Genomic DNA, 20,347 nt, shown 5'->3' with positions numbered 1-20,347 from the left:
CGATAATGACTTCATTTTGGTTGGGGATTTTAATGTACATAGTGATAAGTCGGACTGTAACGAGGCACAGTCCTTATTGCTTGACTTGGCCTCCCTAGGACTGTTGAAACGTGATTGTGGGCCTACACATCAGGCAGGTCATACCCTGGACTTGATTCTATCTAATTTTTCATTGATCTCCTGTCCACCTGCTAAACAGGTTAATTGGACTGATCACTTCCTTGTTGAATTTTGCACTCAGCATCCGAAGTATACTCCCTCGCGTCCAACTCCATTACCTAGGATACGTAGACAATGGCATAAAGTTAACGACAGCACTTTTAAGAAAAATTTTACTTTTCCTTCCTTCCCTCCTAAAATATGTATTGAAACTGCCCTCTCAAAATTTGATGGAGCCCCTCTGAAACAATTTAAACCCAGACCGGCCAAGAAACAGGAAATTTGGTTCTCGGACAACTTAAGGACATTAAAACTCAATGCAAGGAAACTAGAAAAGAGGTGGAGAATCTCTCATTTGGTAGAAGACAAAACTAAATATTGGGACTCACTATCCACCTACCATAAAGCCATTCGCACTGTCCGTAAAACCTACATCACTTCACAAATCACAGCTGCAGGAAATTCTTCTAGGGTTTTATATCAAATCCTACAAACCTTTACTAAACCTGTAGCATGTGAATCTTCGGAATTAGGCTCTAAACAGCTATGTGATGAAATCTCATGTTTCTTTACGAATAAAATAGAGTTAATCTATGACAAAATAATATGTGCCAACAGAGGAATTTCCATTGATAGGGAGCTACCTGAAATGGATGATGAACCCAAGCAGGAAAAACACACATTAAACTCCTTTCCACCTATCTCTTTACAAGAAACATTGTTATTTACATCGCAGATTAAAAGTGGCAGTCCTGATGATAACATCCCAGCTAGGATTATACCTGTCCTGAGTGAACAGCTTTGTCCTATATTTGAAAGACTGGTGAATCTCTCACTTAGTTCGGGCACTGTTCCAAGAGATTGGAAACGAGCCCCGGTTAGACCCATTAGGAAAAACACCTCCATTCCATGGACTGATCTAACCAACCTTAGGCCTATATCCCTATTACCATTTCTAGGGAAACTGGCTGAGAAACATGTCAATCACCACCTGTCTAATTACATCGAACTTGCTGGTGCTCTGGACTACTCTCAGTCAGGGTTTAGGCCTAAACACAGTACGGAGTCCACTCTTCTGTCTGTTACAGATGATTTACTGATGTACCAGGACAGAGGCTTTTCAGTAATCTTGGTGCTTTTAGATTTATCAGCAGCGTTCGATACCGTGTCACATGCCATTCTCATTGAACGGTTATCGAGCGCTGGCATCAAGGATAAAGCAATAGAATGGCTGAAAAGCTTTCTCTTGGATCGCTCTCAGAGAATCATCATGGAATCCCACCGCTCAGAGGAGATTGAGATCTCTAAGGGGGTGTAGTGTAGGGGATCATGCTGCAGGTAGTGTGTTAGGGTTTATCGTAGTGCAGGGGTGTTTGTGTAGTGAAGGGGGTCATGCTGGGGGTAGTGTTTCAGGGTTTAGGGCATTGCAGTGGTGTTTGTGTATTGTAGTGGTCGTGCCGGGAGTAGTGTTTTAGGGTTTATGGTAGTGCTGTGGTCTTTGGGTATTGTAGGGGGTTGTGCTGGAGGTAGTTTTTTAGCGTTTAAGGTATTGCAGCGGTGTTTGGGTAGTGTAGGGGGTTGTGCTGGGGGTAGATTAAGGGTTGTATGGTAGTGCAGTGGTGTTTGTGTAATGTAGGGGGTCACCCTGGGGGTAGTAATTAGGGTTTCGGGTAGTGCAGGGGTGTTTGTGTAGTGTAGGGGGTCGTGTTTTTGGGTTTAGGGTAGTGCAGTGGTGTTTGGGTAATGTAGGGGGTCGTGCTGGGGGTAGTGTTTTAGGGTTTAGGGTAGTACAGTGGTGTTTGTGTAGTGTAGGGGGTCATGCTTGGGGTATTGTTTTAAGGTTTAGGGTAGTCCAGTGGTGTTTGTGTAGTAAAGGGGTTCATGCGGGGGGTAGTGTTTTAGGGTTTAGGGTAGTGCAGTGGTGTTTGTGTAGTATAGGGGGTCATTCTGGGGGTAGATTTAGGGTTTATGGTAATGCAGTGGTGTTTGGGTAGTGTAGGGGATCATGCTGCAGGTAGTGTGTTAGGGTTTATCGTAGTGCAGGGGTGTTTGTGTAGTGAAGGGGGTCATGCTGGGGGTAGTGTTTCAGGGTTTAGGGCATTGCAGTGGTGTTTGTGTATTGTAGTGGTCGTGCCGGGGGTACTGTTTGAGGGTTTAGGGCAGTGCAGTGGTTTTTGGGTATTGTAGGGGGTTGTGCTGGGGGTAGTGTTTTAGGGTTTAGGGTAGTGCAGTTGTGTTTGGGTAGTGTAGGGGGTCGTGCTGGGTGTAGTGTTTTAGGGTTTAGGGTAGTGCAGTTGTGTTTGGGTAGTGAAGGGGGTCATGCTGGGGGTGGTGTTTTAGGGTTTAGGGTAGTACAGTGGTGTTTGTGTGGTGTAGGGGGTCCTGCTTGGGGTATTGTTTTAAGGTTTAGGGTAGTGCAGTGGTGTTTGTGTAGTAAAGGGGTTCATGCGGGGGGTAGTTTTTTAGCTTTTAGGGTTTGCAGTGGTGTTTGGGTAGTGTAGGGGGTTGTGCTGGGGGTAGATTTAGGGTTTAGGGTAGTGCAGTGGTGTTTGTGTAGTGTAGGGAGTCGTGTTTTTGGGTTTAGGGTAGTGCAGTGGTGTTTGGGTAGTGTAGGGCGTCATGCTGGGGGTAGTGTTTTAGGGTTTAAGGTAGTGCAGTTGTGTTTGGGTAGTGAAGCGGTTCGTGCTGGGGGTAGTGTTTTAGGGTAGTACCATGGTGTTTGTGTAGTGTAGGGGGTCGTGATTGGGGTATTGTTTTAGGGTTTAGGGTAGTGCAGTGGTGTTTGTATAGTAAAGGGGTTCATGCTGGGGGTAGTGTTTTAGGGTTTAGGGTAGTGCAATGGTGTTTGTGTAGGATAGGGTTTCATGCTGGGGTAGTGTTTTAGGGTTCAGAATAGTGCAGTGGTGTTTTGGTAATGTAGAGGGTCGTGCTGGGGGTAGTGTTTTGGGGTTTAGGGTAGTGCGTTGGTGTGTGTGTAGTGTAGGCGGTCGTGCTGGGGGTAGTGTTTTAGGGTTTAGGGTAGTGCGGTGGTGTTTGTGTAGTATAGGGTTTCGTGCTGGGGTAGTGTTTTATGGTTTAGGGTAGTGCAGTGGTGTTTTTATGTAGTTTAGGGGGTCAAGCTTGGGGTAGTGTTTTAGGGTTTAGGGTAGTGCAGTGGTGTTTGAGTTGTGTAGGGGGTCGTGCTGGGGTTAGTGTTTTAGGGTTTAGGGTAGTGGAGTGGTATTTGGGGGAGCATAGGGGGTTTTACTGGGGGTAGTGTTTTAGGGTATAGGGTTGTGCAGTGGTGTTTGTGTGGTATAGGGGGTCGTGCTGGAGTAAGTGTTTTAGGGTTTAGGGTAGTGCAGTGGTGTTTGTGCAGTGTAGGGGTTTATGCTGGGGGTACTGTTTTAGGGTTTATAGTAGTGCAGTGGTGTTTTGGTAGTGTAGGGGGTCGTGCTGGGGGTTGTGTTTTAGGGTTTATGGTAGTGCTGTGGTTTTTGGGTATTGTAGGGGGTTGTGCTGGAGGTAGTTTTTTAGCGTTTAAGGTATTGCAGTGGTGTTTGGGTAGTGTAGGGGGTTGTGCTGGGGGTAGATTAAGGGTTTTATGGTAGTGCAGTGGTGTTTGTGTAATGTAGGGGGTCACCCTGGGGGTAGTGTTTAGGGTTTCGGGTAGTGCAGGGGTGTTTGTGTAGTGTAGGGGGTCGTGTTTTTGGGTTTAGGGTAGTGCAGGGGTGTTTGTATAGTGTAGGGGGTCGTGCTGGGGGTGGTGTTTTAGGGTTTAGGGTAGTGCGGTGGTGTTTGTGTAGTATAGGGGGTCATGCTGGGGGTAGATTTAGGGTTTATGGTAATGCAGTGGTGTTTGGGTAGTGTAGGGGATCATGCTGCAGGTAGTGTGTTAGGGTTTATCGTAGTGCAGGGGTGTTTGTGTAGTGAAGGGGGTCATGCTGGGGGTAGTGTTTCAGGGTTTAGGGCATTGCAGTGGTGTTTGTGTATTGTAGTGGTCGTGCCGGGGGTACTGTTTGAGGGTTTAGGGCAGTGCAGTGGTTTTTGGGTATTGTAGGGGGTTGTGCTGGGGGTAGTGTTTTAGGGTTTAGGGTAGTGCAGTTGTGTTTGGGTAGTGTAGGGGGTCGTGCTGGGTGTAGTGTTTTAGGGTTTAGGGTAGTGCAGTTGTGTTTGGGTAGTGAAGGGGGTCGTGCTGGGGGTAGTGTTTTAGGGTTTAGGGTAGTACAGTGGTGTTTGTGTAGTGTAGGGGGTCCTGCTTGGGGTATTGTTTTAAGGTTTAGGGTAGTGCAGTGGTGTTTGTGTAGTAAAGGGGTTCATGCGGGGGTAGTTTTTTAGCTTTTAGGGTTTGCAGTGGTGTTTGGGTAGTGTAGGGGGTTGTGCTGGGGGTAGATTTAGGGTTTTATGGTAGTGCAGTGGTGTTTGTGTAATGTAGGGGGTCACCCTGGGGGTAGTGTTTAGGGTTTCGGGTAGTGCAGTGGTGTTTGTGTAGTGTAGGGGGTCGTGTTTTTGGGTTTAGGGTAGTGCAGTGGTGTTTGGGTAGTGTAGGGCGTCATGCTGGGGGTAGTGTTTTAGGGTTTAAGGTAGTGCAGTTGTGTTTGGGTAGTGAAGCGGTTCGTGCTGGGGGTAGTGTTTTAGGGTAGTACCATGGTGTTTGTGTAGTGTAGGGGGTCGTGATTGGGGTATTGTTTTAGGGTTTAGGGTAGTGCAGTGGTGTTTGTATAGTAAAGGGGTTCATGCTGGGGGTAGTGTTTTAGGGTTTAGGGTAGTGCAATGGTGTTTGTGTAGGATAGGGTTTCATGCTGGGGTAGTGTTTTAGGGTTCAGAATAGTGCAGTGGTGTTTTGGTAATGTAGAGGGTCGTGCTGGGGGTATTGTTTTGTGGTTTAGGGTAGTGCGTTGGTGTTTGTGTAGTGTAGGCGGTCGTGCTGGGGGTAGTGTTTTAGGGTTTAGGGTAGTGCGGTGGTGTTTGTGTAGTATAGGGTTTCGTGCTGGGGTAGTGTTTTATGGTTTAGGGTAGTGCAGTGGTGTTTTTATGTAGTGTAGGGGGTCAAGCTTGGGGTAGTGTTTTAGGGTTTAGGGTAGTGCAGTGGTGTTTGAGTGGTGTAGGGGGTCGTGTTGGGGTTAGTGTTTTAGGGTTTAGGGTAGTGGAGTGGTATTTGGAGGAGTATAGTGGGTTTTACTGGGAGTAGTGTTTTAGGGTATAGGGTTGTGCAGTGGTGTTTGTGTGGTATAGGGGGTCGTGCTGGAGTAAGTGTTTTAGGGTTTATAGTAGTGCAGTGGTGTTTTGGTAGTGTAGGGGGTCGTGCTGCTGGGGGTTGTGTTTTAGGGTTTAGGGTAGTGCAGTGGTGTTATGGTACTGTAGGGGGTCTTGCTGGTGGTAGTGTTTTAGGGTGTAGTGTAGTGCAGTGGTGTTTGTGTAGTATAGGGGATTGTGCTGGGGTAGGTGTAGGGTTTAAGGTAGTGGAGTGGTGTTTGGGTAGTGAAGGTGTGTTGTGCTAGGGGTAATATTTTAGGGTTTAGGGTAGTGCAGTGGTGTTTGGGTAGTGTAGGGGGCTGTGCTGGTGGCAGTGTTTTAGGGTTAAGGGTAGTGCAGTGGTGTTTGGGTAGTGTAGGGGGTAGTGATGGAGGCAGTGTTTTAGGGTTTAGGGAATTGCAGTGATGTTTGGGTAGTGTAAGAGGTTGTGCTGGGGGTAGTGTTTAAGTGTTTAGGGTAGTGCAGTGGTGTTTGTGAAGTATAGGGGGTCGTGCTGGGGTAGGGTTTTAGGGTTTAGGGTAGTGCTGTGGTTTATGTGTAGTGTAGGGTTTCATGCTGGGGGTAGTATTTTAGGGTTTAGGGTAGTGCAGTGGTGTTTGTGTAGTAAAGGGGTTCGTGTTGGGGTAGTGTTTTTGGGTTTAGGGTAGTGTGGTGGTGTTTTAGTAGTATAGAGGGTCGTGCTGGGGTAGTGTTTTAGGGTTTAGGGTAGTGCAGTGGTGTTTGTGTAGTGTAGGGGTTCATGCTGGGGGTAGTGTTGTAGGATTTAGGGTAGTGCTGTGGTGTTTTGGTAGTGTAGGGTGTCGTGCTGGGGGTAGTGTTTTAGGGTTTAGGGTAGTGTGGTGGTGTTTGTGTAGTATAGGGTTTCATGCTGGGGTAGTGTTTTATGGTTTAGGGTAGTGCGTTGGTGTTTTTATGTAGTGTAGGGGGTCAAGCTTGGTGTTGTGTTTTAGGGTTTAGGGCAGTGCAGTGATGTTTGTGTAGTGTAGGGGTTTATACTGGGGTAGTGTTTTAGGGTTTAAGGTAGTGCAGTGGTGTTTTGGTAGTGTAGGGGGTCGTGCTGGGGTAGTGTTTTAGGGTTTAGTGTAGTGCAGTGATGTTTGTGTAGTGTAGTGGTTCATGCTGGGGATTGTGTATTAGGGTTTAGGGTAGTGCAGTGGTGTTTTGGTAGTGTAGGGGATCGTGCTGGGGGTAGTGTTTTAGGGTTTAGGGTAGTGCAGTGGTATTTGGGTAGTGTAGGGGGTTGTGCTGGGGGTAGTGTTTTAGGATTTAGGGTAGTGCAGTGGTGTTTGGGTAGTGTAGGGGTCGGGCTGGGGTTAGTGTTTAGCATTTAGGGTAGTGCAGTGGTGTTTGGGTAGTGTAGGGGTCGTGCTGGGGTTAGTGTTTTAGGATTTAGGGTAGTGGAGTGGTATTTGGGGGAGTGTAGGGGGTTGTGCTGGGGATAGTGTTTTAGGGTATAGGGTTGTGCAGTGGTGTTTGTGTGGTATAGGGGGTCGTGCTGGGGTAAGTGTTTTAGGGTTTAGGGTAGTGCAGTGGTGTTTGTGTAGTGAAGGGGGTCATTCTGGGGCTAGTGTTTTAGGGTTTAGGATAGTGCCGTGGTGTTTGTGTAGTGTAGGGGGTCATGTTTTAGGGTTTAGTGTAGTGCAGTGGTGTTTGCGTAGTGTAGGGGGTCATGATGGGTGTAGTGTTTTAGGTTTTAGGGCAGTGCACTGGTGTTTGTGTAGTGTAGGTGGTCTTGCTGGGGGTAGTGTTTCAGGGTTTGGGCATTGCGGTGGTGTTTGTGTATTGTAGTGGTCGTGCCGGGGGTAGTGTTTTAGGGTTTATGGTAGTGCTGTGGTTTTTGGGTATTGTAGGAGGTTGTGCTGGGGGTAGTTTTTTTAGTGTTTAGGGTATTGCAGTGGTGTTTGGGTAGTGCAGGGGGTTATGCTGGGGTAGATTTAGGGTTTAGGGTAGTGCAGTGGTGTTTGGGTAGTGTAGGGGGTCACGCTGGGGGTAGTGTTTAGGGTTTAGGGTAGTGCGGGGGTGTTTGTGTAGTGTAGGGGGTCGTGTTTTTGGGTTTAAGGTAGTGCAGTGGTGTTTGGGTAGTGTAGGGGGCATGCTGGGTGTCGTGTTTTAGGGTTTAGGGTAGTGCAGTTGTATTTTGGTAGTGAAGGGGGTCGTGCTGGGGGTAGTGTTTTAGGGTTTAGGGTAGTACAGTGGTGTTTGTGTAGTGTAGGGGTCGTACTTGGGGTATTGTTTTAGGGTTTAGGGTAGTGCAGTGGTGTTTGTGTAGTAAAGGGGTTCATGCGGGGGTTAATGTTTTAGGGTTTAGGGTAGTGCAATGTTGTTTGTGCAGTGTAGGGGTCGCGCCGTGGGTAGTGTTTGAGGGTTTAGTGCAGTGCAGTGGTTTTTGGGTATTGTAGGGGGTTGTGCTGGGGGTAGTGTTTTAGCGTTTAGGGTATTGCAGTGGTGTTTGGGTAGTGTAGGGGGTTGTGCTGGGGGTAGATTTAGGGTTTAGGATAGTGCAGTGGTGTTTGTGTAGTGTAGGGGGTCGTGTTTTTGGGTTTAGGGTAGTGCAGTGGTGTTTGGGTAGTGTAGGGCGTCATGCTGGGGGTAGTGTTTTAGGGTTTAGGGTAGTGCAGTTATGTTTGGGTAGTGAAGGGGGTCGTGCTGGGGGTAGTGTTTTAGGGTAGTACCGTGGTGTTTGTGTAGTGTAGGGGTCGTGATTGGGGTATTGTTTTAGGGTTTAGGGTAGTGCAGTGGTGTTTGTATAGTAAAGGGGTTCATGCTGGGGGTAGTGTTTCAGGGTTTAGGGTAGTGCAATGGTGTTTGTGTAGTATAGGGTTTCGTGCTGGGGTAGTGTTTTAGGGTTCAGAATAGTGCAGTGGTGTTTTGGTAGTGTAGAGGGTCGTGCTGGGGGTAGGTTTTTGGGGTTTAGGGTAGTGCATTGGTGTTTGTGTAGTGTAGGCGGTCTTGCTGGGTGTAGTGTTTTAGGATTTAGGGTAGTGCAGTGGTGTTTGTGTAGTGTAGGGGGTCAAGCTGGGGGTAGATTTTTTGGGTTTAGGGTAGTGCGTTGGTGTTTGTGTAGTATAGGGTTTCGTGCTGGGGTAGTGTTGTAGGGTTTAGGGTAGTGCCGTGGTGTTTTGGTAGTGTAGTGTGTCGTGCTGGGGGTAGTGTTTTAGGGTTTAGGGTAGTGCGGTGGTGTTTGTGTAGTATAAGGTTTCGTGCTGGGGTAGTGTTTTATGGTTTAGGGTAGTGCAGTGGTGTTTTTATGTAGTGTAGGGGGTCAAGCTTGGTGTTGTGTTTTAGGGTTTAGGGTAGTGCAGTGATGTTTGTGTAGTGTAGGGGTTTATACTGGGGTAGTGTTTTAGGGTTTAAGGTAGTGCAGTGGTGTTTTGGTAGTGTAGGGGGTCGTGCTGGGGTTGTGTTTTAGGGTTTAGGGTAATGCAGCGGTGTTTTGGTAGTGTAGGGGGTCTTGCTGGGGGTAGTAATTTAGGGTAGTGCTGGGGGTAGTGTTTTAGGGTTTAGGGTAGAGCAGTGGTGTTTTGGTAGTGTAGGGTGTCTTGCTGGGGGTAGTGATTTAGGGTAGTGCTGGTGGCAGTGTTTTAGGGTTAAGGGTAGTGCAGTGGTGTTTGTGTAGTGTAGGGGGTAGTGATGGAGGCAGTGTTTTAGGGTTTAGGGAATTGCAGTGATGTTTGGGTAGTGCAAGAGGTTGTGCTGGGGGTAGTGTTTAAGGGTTTAGGGTAGTGCAGTGGTGTTTGTGAAGTATAGGGGGTCGTGCTGGGGTAGTGTTTTAGGGTTTGGGTAGTGCAGTGCTGTTTGTGTAGTGTAGGGGCAGTGGTTGAGGGTTTAGGGTAGTGCTGTGGTGTTTGTGTAGTGTAGGGTTTCATGCTGGGGGTAGTATTTTAGGGTTTAGGGTAGTGCAGTGGTGTTTGTGTAGTAAAGGGGTTCGTGTTGGGGTAGTGTTTTTGGGTTTAGGGTAGTGTGCTGTTGTTTTAGTAGTATAGAGTGTTGTGCTGGGGTAGTGTTTTAGGGTTTAGGGTAGTGCAGTGGTGTTTGTGTAGTGTAGGGGTTCATGCTGGGGGTAGTGTTGTAGGGTTTAGGGTAGTGCTGTGGTGTTTTGGTAGTGTAGGGTGTCGTGCTGGGGGTAGTGTTTTAGGGTTTAGGGTAGTGAGGTGGTGTTTGTGTAGTATATGTAGGGTTTCGTGCTGGGGTAGTGTTTTATGGTTTAGGGTAGTGCGTTGGTGTTTTTATGTAGTGTAGGGGGTCAAGCTTGGTGTTGTGTTTTAGGGTTTAGGGTAGTGCAGTGATGTTTGTGTAGTGTAGGGGTTTATACTGGGGTAGTGTTTTAGGGTTTAAGGTAGTGCAGTGATGTTTTGGTAGTGTAGGGGGTCTTGCTGGGGGTAGTGTTTTAGGGTTTAGGGTAGTGCAGTGGTATTTGGGTAGTGTAGGGGGTTGTGCTGGGGGTAGTGTTTTAGGATTTAGGGTAGAGCAGTGGTGTTTGGGTAGTGTAGGGGTCATGCTGGGGTTAGTGTTTAGCATTTAGGGTAGTGCAGTGGTGTTTGGGTAGTGTAGGGGTCGTGCTGGGAATAGTGTTTTAGGGTTTAGGGTAGTGGAGTGGTATTTGGGGGAGTATAGGGGGTTGTGCTGGGGGTAGTGTTTTAGGGTATAGGGTTGTGCAGTGGTGTTTGTGTGGTATAGGGGGTCGTGCTGGGGTAAGTGTTTTAGGGTTTAGGGTAGTGCAGTGGTGTTTGTGTAGTGTAGGGGGTCATTCTGGGGCTATTGTTATAGGGTTTAGGATAGTGCAGTGGTGTTTGTGTAGTGTAGGAGGTCATTTTTTAGGGTTTAGTGTAGTGTAGTGGTGTTTGGGTAGTGTAGGGGGTCATGATGGGGGTAGTGTTTTAGGTTTTAGGGCAGTGCACTGGTGTTTGTGTAGTGTAGGTGGTCTTGCTGGGGGTAGTGTTTCAGGGTTTGGGCATTGCGGTGGTGTTTGTGTATTGTAGTGGTCGTGCCGGGGGTAGTGTTTTAGAGTTTATGGTAGTGCTGTGGTTTTTGGGTATTGTAGGAGGTTGTGCTGGGGGTAGTTGTTTAGTGTTTAGGGTATTGCAGTGGTGTTTGGGTAGTGTAGGGGGTTATGGTGGGGTAGATTTAGGGTTTAGGGTAGTGCAGTGGTGTTTGTGTAGTGTAGGGGGTCACGCTGGGGGTAGTGTTTGGGATTTAGGGTAGTGCAGGGGTGTTTATGTAGTGTAGGGGGTCGTGTTTTTGGGATTAGGGTAGTGCAGTGGTGTTTGGGTAGTGTAGAGGGTCATGCTGGGTGTCGTGTTTAGGGTTTAGGGTAGTGCAGTTGTGTTTTGGTAGTGAAGGGGGTCGTGCTGGGGGTAGTGTTTTAGGGTTTAGGGTAGTACAGTGGTGTTTGTGTAGTGTAGGGGTCGTGCTTGGGGTATTGTTTTAGGGTTTAGGGTAGTGCAGTGGTGTTTGTGTAGTAAAGGGGTTCATGCGGGGGGTAATGTTTTAGGGTTTAGGGTAGTGCAATGTTGTTTGTGTAATGTAGGGGTCGCGCCGGGGGTAGTGTTTGAGGTTTTAGTGCAGTGCAGTGGTTTTTGGGTATTGTAGGGGGTTGTGCTGGGGGTAGTGTTTTAGCGTTTAGGGTATTGCAGTGGTGTTTGGGTAGTGTAGGGGTTGTGCTGGGGTAGATTTAGGGTTTAGGATAGTGCAGTGGTGTTTGTGTAGTGTAGGGGGTCGTGTTTTGGGGTTTAAGGTAGTACAGTGGTGTTTGGGTAGTGTAGGGCGTCATGCTGGGGGTAGTGTTTTAGGGTTTAGGGTAGTGCAGTTGTGTTTGGGTAGTGAAGGGGGTCGTGCTGGGGGTAGTGTTTTAGGGTTTAGGGTAGTACCATGGTGTTTGTGTAGTGTAGGGGGTCGTGATTGGGGTATTGTTTTAGGTTTTAGGGTAGTGCAGTGGTGTTTGTATAGTAAAGGGGTTCATGCTGGGGGTAGTGTTTCAGGGTTTAGGGTAGTGCAATGGTGTTTGTGTAGTATAGGGTTTCGTGCTGGGGTAGTGTTTTAGGGTTCAGAATAGTGCAGTGGTGTTTTGGTAGTGTAGAGGGTCGTGCTGGGGGTAGGTTTTTGGGGTTTAGAGTAGTGCATTGGTGTTTGTGTAGTGTAGGCGGTCTTGCTGGGTGTAGTGTTTTAGGATTTAGGGTAGTGCAGTGGTGTTTGTGTAGTGTAGGGGGTCAAGCTGGGGGCAGATTTTTTGGGTTTAGGGTAGTGCGTTGGTGTTTGTGTAGTATAGGGTTTCGTGCTGGGGTAGTGTTGTAGGGTTTAGGGTAGTGCCGTGGATTTTTTATGTAGTGTAGGGGGTCAAGCTTGGTGTTGTGTTTTAGGGTTTAGGGTAATGCAGTGATGTTTGTGTAATGTAGGGGTTTATACTGGGGTAGTGTTTTAGGGTTTAAGGCAGTGCAGTGGTGTTTTGGTAGTGTAGGGGGTCGTGCTGGGGTTGTGTTTTAGGGTTTAGGGTAATGCAGCGGTGTTTTGGTAGTGTAGGGGGTCTTGCTGGGGGTAGTGTTGTAGGATTCAGGGTTGTGCAGTGGTGTTTGGGTAGTGTAGGGGTCGTGCTAGGGTTAGCGTTTTATGGTTTAGGGTAGTGCAGGGGTGTTTGTATAGTGTAGGGGGTCATGCTGGGGTTAGTGTTTTAGGGTTTAGGGTAGTGCAGTGGTGTTTGGGTAGTGTAGGGGGTAGTGCTGGGGTAGTGTTTCAGGGTTTAGGGAAGTGCAGTGATGTTTGTGTAGTGTAGGGGTTGTGCTGGGGGTAGTGTTTAAGGGATTAGGGTAGTGCAGTGGTGTTTGTGTAGTGTAGGGGGACGTGTTTGGGTAGTGGTTTAGGGTAGTGCAGTGGTGTTTGTGTAGTGTAGGGGGTAGTGGTTTAGGGTTTAGGGTAGTGCTGTGGGTTTTGTGTAGTGTGGAGGCTCGTGCTGGGGGTAGTGTTTTAGGGTAGTGCAGTGGTGTTTGTGTAGTGTATGGGGTCGTGTTTTGGGTTTAGGGTAGTTCAGTGGTGTTTGGGTAGTGTAGGGGGTAAGCTGTGGAAGTGTTATAGAGTTTACAGCAAGGCAGTGGTGTCTGTGTAGTGTACGGGGTCACGCTGGGGGTGGTGTTTTAGGGTTTAGGGAAGTGCAGTGGTGTTTGGGTAGTGTAGAGGGTCACACGGGGGGTTGTGTTTTAGTGTCTAGGGTAGTGTAGTGGTGTTTGTGTGGTGTAGGGGGTCGTGCTGGGATAAGTGTTTAAGGGTTTAGGGTAGTGCAGTGGTGTTTGGGATGTGTAGGGGGTCATGCTAGGGGTAGTGTTTATGGTAGTTCAGTGGTGTTTGTGCAGTGTAGGGGGTCTTGCTGGTGGTAGTGTTTTAGGGTGTTGGGTAGTGCAGTGGTGTTTGGGTAGTGTAGGGGTTTGTGCAATGGTAATGTTTTATGGTTTAGGGTAGTACAGGGGTGTTTGTGTAGTGTAGGGGTCATACTGGGTGTAGTGTTATAGGGTTTAGGGTAGTGCAGTGGTGTTTAGGTAGTGTAGGGGTAGTACTGGGGGTAGTGTTTTAGGGTTTAGGGTAGTGCAAAGGTACTTGGGTAGTGTAGGGGGTTGTGCTGGTGGTAGTGTTTTAGGGTTTAGCGTAGTGCAGTGGTTTTTGGGTAGTGTAGGGGGTAGTGATGGGTGTAGTGTTTTAGGGTTTAGGGAAGTGCAGTGATGTTTGGGTAGTGTAATGGGTTGTGCTGGGGGTAGTGTTTAAGGGTTTAGGGTAGTGCAGTGGTGTTTGTGAAGTATAGGGGGATGTTCTGGGGTAGTGTTTTAGGGTTTAGGGTAGTGCAGTGCTGTTTGTGTAGTGCAGGGGGCAGTGGTTTAGGGTTTAGGGTAGTGCTGTGGTGTTTGTGTAGTGTAGGGGTCGTGCTGGGGCTAGTGTTTTAGGGTTTAGTGCAGTGGTGTTTGTGTAGTGTAGGGGTTGTGCTGGGGTTAGTGTTTTAGGGTTTAGGGTAGTGCAGTGTTGTTTGTGTGGTGTAGGGGGTCGTGCTGGGGTAAGTGTTTTAGGGTTTAGGGTAGTGGAGTCGTGTTTGGGTAGTATAGGGGGTTGTGTTGTTGGTAGTGTTTTAGGTTTAGAGTATTGCAGTGTTGCTTGTATAGTGAAGGGGTCGTGCTGGGGTATTGTTTTAGGTTTTAGGGTAGAGCAGTGGTGTTTGTGTAGTATATGGGGTAGTGGTTTAGGGTTTAGAGTAGTGCTGTGTTGTTTGTGTAGTGTAGGGGGTCGGGCTGGGGGTAGTGTTTTAGGGTTGTGCAGTGATGTTTGTGTAGTGTAGGGGGTAGTGTTTTAGGATTTAGGGTAGTGCAGTGGGGTTTGTGTAGTGTAGGGGGTCAAGCTGGGGGTAGAGTTTTAGGGTTTAGGGTAGGGCTGTGGTGTTTGTGTAGTATAGGGTTTTGTGCTGGGGTAGTGTTTCAGGGTTTATGGTAGTGCCGTGGTGTTTTGGTAGTGTAGGGGGTCGTGCTGGGGGTAGTGTTTTACAGTTTAAGGTTGTGCGGTGGTGTTTGTGTAGTATAGGGTTTCGTGCTGGGGTAGTGTTTTAGGCTTTAGGGTAGTGCAGTGGTGTTTTTATGTATTGTAGGGGTCAAGCTTGGGGCAGTGTTTTAGGGTTTAGGGTAGTGCAGTGATGTTTGTGTAGTGTAGGGGTTTATGCTGGGGGTAGTATTTTCGGGTTTATGGTAGTGCAGTTGTGTTTTGGTGGTGTAGGGGGTCATGCTGGGGGTTGTGTTTTAGGGTTTAGGGTAGTGCAGTTGAGTTTTGGTACTGTAGGGTGTCTTGCTGGGCGTAGTGTTTTATGGTTTAGGGTAGTGCAGTGGTGTTTGGGTAGTGTAGGGGTAGTGCTGGGGGTAGTGTTTTAGGGTTTGGGGTAGTGCAGTGGTGTTTAGGTAGTGTAGGGTGTCTTGCTGGGGGGTAGTGTTTTAGGATTTAGGGTAGTGCAGTGGTGTTTGGGTAGTGTAGGGGGTCTTGCTGGGGGTAGTGTTATAGGATTTAGTGTTGTACAGTGGTGTTTGGGTAGTGTAGGGGTCGTGCTAGGGTTAGTGTTTTATGGTTTATGGTCGTGCAGGGGTGTTTGTGTAGTGTAGGGGGGCATGCTGGGGGTAGTGTTTTAGTGTTTAGGGTATTTGCAGTGGTGTTTGGGTAGTGTAGGGGGTAGTGCTGGGGGTAGTGTTTTAGGGTTTAGGGAAGTGCAGTGATATTTGTGCAGTGTAGGGGGTTGTGCTGGGGGTAGATGTAGGGTTTAGGGTAGCGCAGTGGTGTTTGGGTAGTGTAGGGGTGTGTGCTATGGGTAATGTTTTAGGGTTTAGGGTAGTACAGGGGTGTTTGTGTAGTGTAGGGGGTAGTGGTTTAGGGTGGTGCTGTGGGGATTGTGTAGTGTAGGGGGTCGTACTGGGGGTAGTGTTTTATGGTTTAGGGTACTGCAGTGGTGTTTGGGTAGTGTAGGGGTAGTGCTGGGTGTACTATTTTAGGGTTTAGGGAAGTGCAGTCATGTTTGGGTAGTGTAGCGGGTCCTGATGGGGGTAGTGTTTTAGGGTTTAGGGTAGTACAGTTGTGTTTGGGTAGTGTAGGGGGTCTTGTTGGGGCTAGTGTTTTAGGGTTTAGTGTAGTGAAGTGGTGTTTGTGTAGTGTAGGGGGTCGTACTAGGGGTAGATTTAGGGTTTAGGATAGTGCAGTGGTGTTTGTGTAGTGTAGGGGGTCGGGCTGGGGGTAGTGTTTTAGGGTTGTGCAGTGATGTTTGTGTAGTGTAGGGGGTTGTGTTTTAGGATTTAGGGTAGTGCAGTGGGGTTTGTGTAGTATAGGGGGTCAAGCTGGGGGTAGAGTTTTAGGGTTTAGGGTAGGGCTGTGGTGTTTGTGTAGTATAGGGTTTTGTGCTGGGGTAGTGTTTCAGGGTTTATGGTAGTGCCGTGGTGTTTTGGTAGTGTAGGGGGTCGTGCTGGGGGTAGTGTTTTACAGTTTAAGGTTGTGCGGTGGTGTTTGTGTAGTATAGGGTTTCGTGCTGGGGTTGTGTTTTAGGCTTTAGGGTAGTGCAGTGGTGTTTTTATGTATTGTAGGGGTCAAGCTTGGGGCAGTGTTTTAGGGTTTAGGTTAGTGCAGTGATGTTTGTGTAGTGTAGGGGTTTATGCTGGGGGTAGTATTTTCGGGTTTATGGTAGTGCAGTTGTGTTTTGGTGGTGTAGGGGGTCATGCTGGGGGTTGTGTTTTAGGGTTTAGGGTAGTGCAGTTGAGTTTTGGTACTGTAGGGTGTCTTGCTGGGCGTAGTGTTTTATGGTTTAGGGTAGTGCAGTGGTGTTTGGGTAGTGTAGGGGTAGTGCTGGGGGTAGTGTTTTAGGGTTTAGGGTAGTGCAGTGGTGTTTAGGTAGTGTAGGGTGTCTTGCTGGGGGGTAGTGTTTTAGGATTTAGGGTAGTGCAGTGGTGTTTGGGTAGTGTAGGGGGTCTTGCTGGGGGTAGTGTTATAGGATTTAGTGTTGTACAGTGGTGTTTGGGTAGTGTAGGGGTCGTGCTAGGGTTAGTGTTTTATGGTTTATGGTCGTGCAGGGGTGTTTGTGTAGTGTAGGGGGGCATGCTGGGGGTAGTGTTTTAGTGTTTAGGGTATTTGCAGTGGTGTTTGGGTAGTGTAGGGGGTAGTGCTGGGGGTAGTGTTTTAGGGTTTAGGGAAGTGCAGTGATATTTGTGTAGTGTAGGGGGTTGTGCTGGGGGTAGATGTAGGGTTTAGGGTAGCGCAGTGGTGTTTGGGTAGTGTACGGGTGTGTGCTATGGGTAATGTTTTAGGGTTTAGGGTAGTACAGGGGTGTTTGTGTAGTGTAGGGGGTAGTGGTTTAGGGTTTAGGGTGGTGCTGTGGGGTTTGTGTAGTGTAGGGGGTCGTACTGGGGGTAGTGTTTTACGGTTTAGGGTACTGCAGTGGTGTTTGGGTAGTGTAGGGGTAGTGCTGGGTGTACTATTTTAGGGTTTAGGGAAGTGCAGTCATGTTTGGGTAGTATAGCGGGTCCTGATGGGGGTAGTGTTTTAGGGTTTAGGGTAGTGCAGTTGTGTTTGGGTAGTGTAGGGGGTCTTGTTGGGGCTAGTGTTTTAGGGTTTAGTGTAGTGAAGTGGTGTTTGTGTAGTGTAGGGGGTCGTACCAGGGGTAGATTTAGGGTTTAGGATAGTGCAGTGGTGTTTGTGTAGTGTAGGGGGTCGTACTGGGGGTAGATTTAGGGTTTTGGGTAGTGTAGGATGTGAAGCTGGGGGTAGTGTTTTAGGGTTTAGGGTAGTGCAGTGGTGTTTGGGTAGTATAGGGGGTTGTGCTGGGGGTAGTGTTTTAGGGTTTAGAGTAGTGCAGTGGTGCTTGTGTAGTGAAGGGGGTCGTGCTGGGGTATTGTTTTAGTGTTTAGGGTAGTGCAGTGGTGTTTGTGTAGTGTATGGGGTAGTGGTTTAGGGTTTAGGGTAGTGCTGTGTTGTTTGTGTAGTGTAGGCGGTAGTGCTAGGAGTAGTGTTTTAGGGTTGTGCAGTGATGTTTGTGTAGTGTAGGGGGTCGTGTTTTAGGGTTTAGTTTAGTGCAGTCGTGTTTGGGTAGTGCAGGGGGTCATGCTGGGGGTAGTGTTTTTGGGTTTAGGGTAATGCAGTGATGTTTGTGTAATGTAGGGGTTTATACTGGGGTAGTGTTTTAGGGTTTAAGGCAGTGCAGTGGTGTTTTGGTAGTGTAGGGGGTCGTGCTGGGGTTGTGTTTTAGGGTTTAGGGTAATGCAGCGGTGTTTTGGTAGTGTAGGGGGTCTTGCTGGGGGTAGTGTTGTAGGATTCAGGGTTGTGCAGTGGTGTTTGGGTAGTGTAGGGGTCGTGCTAGGGTTAGTGTTTTATGGTTTAGGGTAGTGCAGGGGTGTTTGTATAGTGTAGGGGGTCATGCTGGGGTTAGTGTTTTAGGGTTTAGGGTAGTGCAGTGGTGTTTGGGTAGTGTAGGGGATAGTGCTGGGGTAGTGTTTCAGGGTTTAGGGAAGTGCAGTGATGTTTGTGTAGTGTAGGGGTTGTGCTGGGGGTAGTGTTTAAGGGATTAGGGTAGTGCAGTCGTGTTTGTGTAGTGTAGGGGGACGTGTATGGGTAGTGTTTTAGGGTTTAGGGTACTGCAGTGGTGTTTGTGTAGTGTAGGGGGTAGTGGTTTAGGGTTTAGGGTAGTGCTGTGGGTTTTGTGTAGTGTGGAGGCTCGTGCTGGGGGTAGTGTTTTAGGGTAGTGCAGTGGTGTTTGTGTAGTGTATGGGGTCGTGTTTTGGGTTTAGGGTAGTTCAGTGGTGTTTGGGTAGTGTAGGGGGTAAGCTGTGGAAGTGTTATAGAGTTTACAGCAAGGCAGTGGTGTCTGTGTAGTGTACGGGGTCACGCTGGGGGTGGTGTTTTAGGGTTTAGGGAAGTGCAGTGGTGTTTGGGTAGTGTAGAGGGTCACACGGGGGGTTGTGTTTTAGTGTCTAGGGTAGTGTAGTGGTGTTTGTGTGGTGTAGTGGGTTGTGCTGGGATAAGTGTTTAAGGGTTTAGGGTAGTGCAGTGGTGTTTGGGATGTGTAGGGGGTCATGCTAGGGGTAGTGTTTATGGTAGTTCAGTGGTGTTTGTGCAGTGTAGGGGGTCTTGCTGGTGGTAGTGTTTTAGGGTGTTGGGTAGTGCAGTGGTGTTTGGGTAGTGTAGGGGTTTGTGCAATGGTAATGTTTTATGGTTTAGGGTAGTACAGGGGTGTTTGTGTAGTGTAGGGGTCATACTGGGTGTAGTGTTATAGGGTTTAGGGTAGTGCAGTGGTGTTTAGGTAGTGTAGGGGTAGTACTGGGGGTAGTGTTTTAGGGTTTAGGGTAGTGCAAAGGTACTTGGGTAGTGTAGGGGGTTGTGCTGGTGGTAGTGTTTTAGGGTTTAGCGTAGTGCAGTGGTTTTTGGGTAGTGTAGGGGGTAGTGATGGGTGTAGTGTTTTAGGGTTTAGGGAAGTGCAGTGATGTTTGGGTAGTGTAATGGGTTGTGCTGGGGGTAGTGTTTAAGGGTTTAGGGTAGTGCAGTGGTGTTTGTGAAGTATAGGGGGATGTTCTGGGGTAGTGTTTTAGGGTTTAGGGTAGTGCAGTGCTGTTTGTGTAGTGCAGGGGGCAGTGGTTTAGGGTTTAGGGTAGTGCTGTGGTGTTTGTGTAGTGTAGGGGTCGTGCTGGGGGTAGTGTTTTAGGGTTTAGTGCAGTGGTGTTTGTGTAGTGTAGGGGTTGTGCTGGGGTTAGTGTTTTAGGGTTTAGGGTAGTGCAGTGGTGTTTGTGTGGTGTAGGGGGTCGTGCTGGGGTAAGTGTTTTAGGGTTTAGGGTAGTGGAGTGGTGTTTGGGTAGTATAGGGGGTTGTGTTGTTGGTAGTGTTTTAGGTTTAGAGTATTGCAGTGTTGCTTGTATAGTGAAGGGGTCGTGCTGGGGTATTGTTTTAGGTTTTAGGGTAGTGCAGTGGTGTTTGTGTAGTATATGGGGTAGTGGTTTAGGGTTTAGAGTAGTGCTGTGTTGTTTGTGTAGTGTAGGGGGTCGGGCTGGGGGTAGTGTTTTAGGGTTGTGCAGTGATGTTTGTGTAGTGTAGGGGGTTGTGTTTTAGGATTTAGGGTAGTGCAGTGGGGTTTGTGTAGTGTAGGGGGTCAAGCTGGGGGTAGAGTTTTAGGGTTTAGGGTAGGGCTGTGGTGTTTGTGTAGTATAGGATTTTGTGCTGGGGTAGTGTTTCAGGGTTTATGGTAGTGCCGTGGTGTTTTGGTAGTGTAGGGGGTCGTGCTGGGGGTAGTGTTTTACAGTTTAAGGTTGTGCGGTGGTGTTTGTGTAGTATAGGGTTTCGTGCTGGGGTAGTGTTTTAGGCTTTAGGGTAGTGCAGTGGTGTTTTTATGTATTGTAGGGGTCAAGCTTGGGGCAGTGTTTTAGGGTTTAGGGTAGTGCAGTGATGTTTGTGTAGTGTAGGGGTTTATGCTGGGGGTAGTATTTTCGGGTTTATGGTAGTGCAGTTGTGTTTTGGTGGTGTAGGGGGTCATGCTGGGGGTTGTGTTTTAGGGTTTAGGGTAGTGCAGTTGAGTTTTGGTACTGTAGGGTGTCTTGCTGGGCGTAGTGTTTTATGGTTTAGGGTAGTGCAGTGGTGTTTGGGTAGTGTAGGGGTAGTGCTGGGGGTAGTGTTTTAGGGTTTAGGGTAGTGCAGTGGTGTTTAGGTAGTGTAGGGTGTCTTGCTGGGGGGTAGTGTTTTAGGATTTAGGGTAGTGCAGTGGTGTTTGGGTAGTGTAGGGGGTCTTGCTGGGGGTAGTGTTATAGGATTTAGTGTTGTACAGTGGTGTTTGGGTAGTGTAGGGGTCGTGCTAGGGTTAGTGTTTTATGGTTTATGGTCGTGCAGGGGTGTTTGTGTAGTGTAGGGGGGCATGCTGGGGGTAGTGTTTTAGTGTTTAGGGTATTTGCAGTGGTGTTTGGGTAGTGTAGGGGGTAGTGCTGGGGGTAGTGTTTTAGGGTTTAGGGAAGTGCAGTGATATTTGTGTAGTGTAGGGGGTTGTGCTGGGGGTAGATGTAGGGTTTAGGGTAGCGCAGTGGTGTTTGCGTAGTGTAGGGGTGTGTGCTATGGGTAATGTTTTAGGGTTTAGGGTAGTACAGGGGTGTTTGTGTAGTGTAGGGGGTAGTGGTTTAGGGTTTAGGGTGGTGCTGTGGGGTTTGTGTAGTGTAGGGGGTCGTACTGGGGGTAGTGTTTTACGGTTTAGGGTACTGCAGTGGTGTTTGGGTAGTGTAGGGGTAGTGCTGGGTGTACTATTTTAGGGTTTAGGGAAGTGCAGTCATGTTTGGGTAGTATAGCGGGTCCTCATGGGGGTAGTGTTTTAGGGTTTAGGGTAGTGCAGTTGTGTTTGGGTAGTGTAGGGGGTCTTGTTGGGGCTAGTGTTTTAGGGTTTAGTGTAGTGAAGTGGTGTTTGTGTAGTGTAGGGGGTCGTACTAGGGGTAGATTTAGG

General features: G+C 48.3%; 1 pseudogene; it reads right to left on the bottom strand.

Moving 5' to 3' along the window:
- Positions 1–200: 200 nt before the first annotated feature.
- Positions 201–20,347, bottom strand: part of LOC146870977 (E3 SUMO-protein ligase KIAA1586-like) — a 59,020-nt pseudogene continuing 38,873 nt past the window's right edge.

Source organism: Triturus cristatus, chromosome 1_1 (assembly GCF_964204655.1).
Source record: "Triturus cristatus chromosome 1_1, aTriCri1.1, whole genome shotgun sequence".
NCBI classification, from domain to species: domain Eukaryota; kingdom Metazoa; phylum Chordata; class Amphibia; order Caudata; family Salamandridae; genus Triturus; species Triturus cristatus.
This window is presented reverse-complemented; position numbering and strand designations above follow the sequence as displayed.